Source organism: Elephantulus edwardii, unplaced genomic scaffold, assembly GCF_000299155.1.
Source record: "Elephantulus edwardii isolate Elephantulus edwardi_28Jun2011 unplaced genomic scaffold, EleEdw1.0 scaffold00054, whole genome shotgun sequence".
Taxonomy (NCBI): Eukaryota; Metazoa; Chordata; class Mammalia; order Macroscelidea; family Macroscelididae; genus Elephantulus; species Elephantulus edwardii.
The window spans coordinates 6374086-6380310 of NW_006399804.1; the positions used below are offsets into that span (position 1 = coordinate 6374086).

Here is a 6225-nt window from a genome sequence, read left to right on the forward strand (position 1 = left end):
AACAAACAATTCCACTGAGATCTCTTGGCTGGACTCTTTATAGCAGCTAATCACCAAATATTTTCTTCCACATGCCAGTGGATGGTTTTTAACCACCAACTGTTCTTTATGGTACCAGCTAAGTGCAAACTATTTATGCCCCCAAAGGCTGTAAGACTCCAGCAGTTCAAATCCACCAGGGGTTTCACCTGAGAAAGATGGGACAATCACCTTCCATTAAGAGTTGGACTTAGAAATTCAATAAAGGGTCACTATAAGTTAGAATGAACTCCACAGCAGTGAGTTGGAGTTTTGCCTTTGGGCATTCATGATGGAGTCAGCTCCATCAATAATCAGCGATCAGGAAAATGCTGCGAGCTCTGCATGTGTGAACTCTGTGACGGCAGGTATGGACTAGAACAGTTTTCCTGTCTCTAGCCCACTTTAAACCTCTGAGATCTGTCTAGATCAACAGCATTCCCTCACAGAGAAAGCATTTTCTGTGACGTGACTGGCATTCTCCAGGCCATAATTTGTTTGGGGGGAGGACTTATATATCTGAATTTCAACAAATTAATAAAATACCTGCTTTCCTCTTGATGCCATACCTTTCCCTTCCACCCACAACAATCTGGAGCTAGTCGATCCTTTTTAGAGATCCTACATACTTAGGTTTGTAGCTTGTCATGGCTCCAATTCCACTATGTAATCCTTTTAAATTTGACTCTGAAGTAGACAGACTATGGAGCTAACAGAAGTGACATGAACAAACATATGCACACTTATGTTCATGTCAGGACTATTCACAATAGCAAAACAATGAAAACAACCTAAATGCTCATGAACAGATGAATGGGTAAGTAAAATATGGTACATACATACAATAGAATACTACTCAATGAAGAAGAAAATAAATTTCTGAAACATCTTTCAATGTAGATGAACCTGGAGGGCACTATGCTGTCTCTCTCTCTCTGTCTCTCTCTCTCTCTCTGTCTCTCTCTCTCTCTCACACACACACACACACGCACACACACACCCCTTTTATGTTCTCATTTGTATGAAATAACAGAAATAGGTATATAGAAAAGTGAATGTTCATTAGTGGCTACCAGGAGTAGTATGAGGTAAGGAGAAGTACTCCTTAGCTATCATTCATTTTTGTTTTCTAGAAATGAGAAAAGTGGTTCCAAATACGGGTGCAATTTGTACAGCATAAACACTATAAATGATGTCAGCAAGGTCTATGTAGGAGAAAAGGATGAATGAATAAATCTCATATTGTGTATGATTTGAGAGCAGTAACAGCTCTAACCCTAACCCTAACCCTAACCCTAACCCTGACCCAAGAAGCCTTGATGGCATACCAATTGCTATATTTCAACAAACAGATGGTGCTCTGGATGCGCTAAGTTGTGCCAAGAAATCTGAATGAGAACCACATGGCCAACTGACTGAAAGAGATCTATATTTTTTCCAATTCTGAAGAAAGGTAAACCAACAGAGTGCAGAATGTATCAAACAACATCATTAATATCACATGCAAGAAAGATTCTGCTGAAAATCGCCCAAAAATGACTGGAGCAGTATATCAACAGAGTACTGACAGATGTGCAGGCTAGGTTTAGAAGAGGCTGTGGTACTAGGAATATTATAGCTAATGTTAGATGGATGTTAGCCGAAAGCAGAGTAGCACAGAGATGTCTATCTGCATTTCATTGACTATGCAAAGGCATTTCACTGTGTGGATCCCAAAAAACTGTGGCTGACTTTGAATCCCAGATGATTTGATTGTGCTTATGCAAAACCTATACTTTGACCAGGAGGCAGTCAGCAGCACAGAGCAAGGAGACAGTGTATGGTTCAAAATCAGGAAGGATGTATGCCAGTGATGCATTCTGCCTCCATACTTATTCAATCTATATTCAGAACAGATCATCTGGGAGGGTGGGCTGTATGAGGAGGAATGTAGCATCAGGATGGGAGGAAGATTCATCAACAACCTGCCTTATGCAGATGACACAACCCTGCTTGCTGAAACTGAGGAGAACCTGAAGTGCTTGCTACAGAAGATCAAGAACGACAGCCTTCAATACCCATTGAAGCTCAACATCAAGAAAATAAAGATTCTCACCACTGGGCCAACTGGCAGCATTATGATAGATGATGAAGAGGTTGAGATTATTAACAGCTTTAGTTTGTTTGGTTCCACAGTCAACACTCTTGGTACCAGCAGCCAGGAAATCAAGAGACGAATTGCACTGGGAAAGTCAGCTGTCAGGGACCTCTCCAGAGTACTGAAGAGCAATGATGTCAGTCTGGAGGCTAGGGTGAGCCTGATCCAGACCACAGTCTTCGCAATTGTTTGCTATGCGTCAGAAAGCTGGACAATGACGAGGGATGACAGAAAGAGAATTGATGCCCTTGAGCTGTGGTATTGGAGAAGAGTGTTGAATATACATACCATGGATAGCCAAGAGAACAAACAGGTTCTTCCTGGAGAGGGTGAAGCCAGACTGTTCCTTGTGGGCAAGGATTCTGAGGCTTCATCTAACATACTTTGGGCATGTTGTAAGGAAGGACCATTCCCTGGAGAGGGACATCATGCTTGGAAAGGCAGAGGGGATGGAGAAAGAGAGGAAGACCATCAATGAGATGGATAGATACAGTGACTGGGTTAATGAAAGTAGGTGTGTTAAAGACAGTAAAGTTGGCACAAGATAAAGCAGGTTTCATGGCTGTTGTACATAGAGTCACTATGAGTCACAAGCAACTCGATGGCATATAACAACAACAACCACCACTTTATCAATACTTTAAATTCTTTCTTCTATCTATTGCATTTTCATCTGTAGTTGTTCAAGTTGCTCCTCATTGGAGCTCTGGTGGCCTAGGGTCAAAAAGCTGCACTGCAATCCCAGAGGTATGTGGTTCAAATCTACCAGATGCTCTGCTGGAGGAGGAGCAATCTCTTCCTCTACCAGTCAGATCCGATTTGATGGTACACACAAAAGTTGCTCCTCATCAAATATTTCTTCTGGATCCCTGTCTCTGAGATATTCACTCTTCTTCTTTTTCTTTGTTTTTGGTATTCACTCTTTTAAAGGATCCCAGTGTTTCCCCCACCCCCCATCATTTGTACCTTCTTCTGTAGCTGATCAAGTAACTCCACATTAAAAAAAAAATCTAGTTCTCTGTATCTTGGGTATTCATTGGATCTGCTTTTTTCATGATGATTAATGCAGCTTGCTGCTTTCCTGACATTATGTTTTTTCTTAGTAAATATTAGGCTTCTGTAACTATATAATGTCCTAGGATATGGTAATGTTCTGTGAAGGATCTGTATATACTGGTCATTTGTATATACTGGTCATCCCCATTTGACCCTTGGGCCTCTGGGCCTCATGTCTTAATCAGGATGACTACTGTCCTTCAGAAACTAGGGTTGCTCTTCACCTCTTCCCCTTGCATTTAAGGTATCCCAAGCTCTATGCGTTGTAGACAGATGTGTTCAAAGTCAAAATACCTGAATGGTAGAATGCAGTAATTTTCTGTCCTCTGGAAACCATGACTCTTCCACATTGTATATACTCAATAATCCCTTTCCCTTACATAGAGCTTATTGACATCAGTTATATTGGTTATGTTGTACAAACTACACCCATATTTGGAGCCACTTTTCTCATTCCAGAAAACAAAAATAAGTGATAGCTAAGAAGTACTTCTCCTTCTTATCCCATACTACTCTTGTTAGCCACTAATGAACATTCATTTCTCTATTTCTCTACTCTTGTCATTTCATACAAGTGAGAATATAAAGGGGGGGGCACACAACACAATGTCATCCAGGTTCATCCACATTGAAAGATGTTTCAATGTTTCAGGAAATAATTTCATTCATAATTGAGTAGTATTTTGTAAACACTGGGTTGACAAGAGGCTGCAGCAGTGGAGACATCACTGCTGTTGTCAGATGGATCCTGGCTGAAAGCAGAGAATACTAGAAGAATATCTATTTGTGTTTCATTGACTATACAAAGACATTTGACTGTGTAGCTCATAACACATTATGGCTAGCATTGAGAAAAATGGGACACTCAGAATACTTAATTGTACTCATGAGAAACCTATACTTAGATCAAGAAGATTTTGTCCAAATGAGCAAGGGAACACCACATAGTTTAAAATCAGACAGGGTGTACATCAGAGTTATATCCCTTCTCCATACATATTCAATCTGTATGTTGAACAAATAATCTGTGAAGCTGGACAATATGAAGCAGAATGTGGCATCAGAATTGGAGGAAGACTCATCAACAACCTGCATTATACAGATACACAATTTTGTTTGCTGAAAGTGAGGAAGAAATGAAATGCTTACTGCAGAAGATCAATGGCTGCAGCCTTGCAGTCATCCATGGATCATATTTCAATATCAAGAAATCAAATATACTCATCACAGGACCAACAGTCAACATTATGGTAAAGATGGAATCTGCAAATGATTTCATCTTGCTTGGAAGAACAATCAACACCCTTGGTGCCAGCAGTCAGGAAATAATGAGATTTACTGCATTGGGCAAGTCCACTGTCAGGGACTTATCCAAAATGTGGAAGAACAATGATGTCAGTTTGAAGACTAAGGTGCACATGATCCAAGCCAATTTCTTCTCAATCACTTGCTTTATATCAGAATGCTGAACAGTGAGTAAGGACGACAGAAGAATTCATGCCTTTGAGCTGTGGTATTGAAGAAGAGTACTGAACATTCCATAGACTTCCAAAAGAACAGATATGTCTTTCAAACAGATATGTCTTGGAAAACGTGCAGCCAGAATGCTCCTTAGAAGCAAAGATGGCAAAACTTCATCCTTTATTCTCTGGAGATGTAGCTAGATAACGGTATTCTTTAGAAAAAGACATCATGGCCATTTTGGCAAAGGGAAGAGTTTGGGTCTGCAGCAGTGAAAGGCAGCAGTGGTGACTGGATAACTTTTCAAAAGGAAAGCTATTTTACATCCGCTCTCTCACTTGAAATGGCCGATCTGCTCTGTAACAGAGCCAGGCTGGTTTCTTGCCTCCCAGGACTTTGCTCTTTAGTTAAAAGGGTTGTGAGTCCCAGAGCTTTTTCAACTGCAGGATCTTCAGTTTCTGATGAGTCTCTGGAGTTACTGCACCACCCTGATACCTGCTCTTGAACAGTTTGACCTGATGAAACCATGGGACCATTTTAGACCACAGGATCAGAAGTTCCAACTTCCTGGAAATACGGGCTTTGATTGCCACCTCAAAGGGACATACAGCTTCACTGCGGAAAAGCCAGGCTTGTAAAACATTGCCTGATGTCCTGGCTGAACCTTTATCAAGTGAAAGACATGAATTTGTAATGGAACAGTATATTAATGAATTTCACGGTAATGATACGCCTCTGGAACAAGAAGCTAACAGTGCAGAAACTTACTTTGAAAGTGCAAAGTAGAGTGTGCCATCCAAACATGTCTAGAATTGCTGAGAAGAGACTTTGAACCAGTTTCCAGAAATAACAACAAACAAATTAATGGCTTTGACTCTAACACAGAAAACCAAGAATCATAGGACTATTTGGAATGAGGTAGTAAAAAATGAGAGAGAAATGTTTTTAGAAAAGTTCATTCATTAATGGTGCTAAGGAAATTTACTATGCTTTTTAAGTTGAAGGCTATTGGGTAGACTTTATTGACTCATCATCTGGTATGGCATTTTTTGGACTATATACCAACAACACACTTTTTGAAACTGATGAGCGCTATCGTCATTTAGGATTCTCTGTTGATGATCTTGGCTGCTATAAAGAGATTTGTCATAGCATCTGGGGTACTCAGGCATTTATAGGTAATATCTTCAATAATGCAACAGCAGAGAACCATATTATGAAGAAATTAAGTGACAACTAGCAGTCTTGACAATGTATTTTACTGTACTGTTGGTACATAACTTTGATTTATACACACTAGCAAAAGCTGCGGTTTTTAAAACATACATATTTTGAGGTATTTGTGCCAAGATTCTTAAAACTGTAACATTGGCAAATGATTTGTGATTTTTAAATTGCAACTCATTGATGTTCATATTATCACTGAGCACATGTTAAACATAACCACAATGTATAGACTGTGGTGATTAACATGTAACCAGGATATGAATGAGTTCTTATTTCTTTCCTTGTTGGATAAACCTGTTTTAATTATTTTTTTCCCCATAAATAAA

At 39.7% G+C, this 6225-nt stretch overlaps 1 pseudogene; it reads left to right on the forward strand.

The window, feature by feature from the left end:
- Nucleotides 1-5015: 5015 nt before the first annotated feature.
- Nucleotides 5016-5912, forward strand: LOC102859676 (annotated as a pseudogene).
- Nucleotides 5913-6225: the final 313 nt, after the last annotated feature.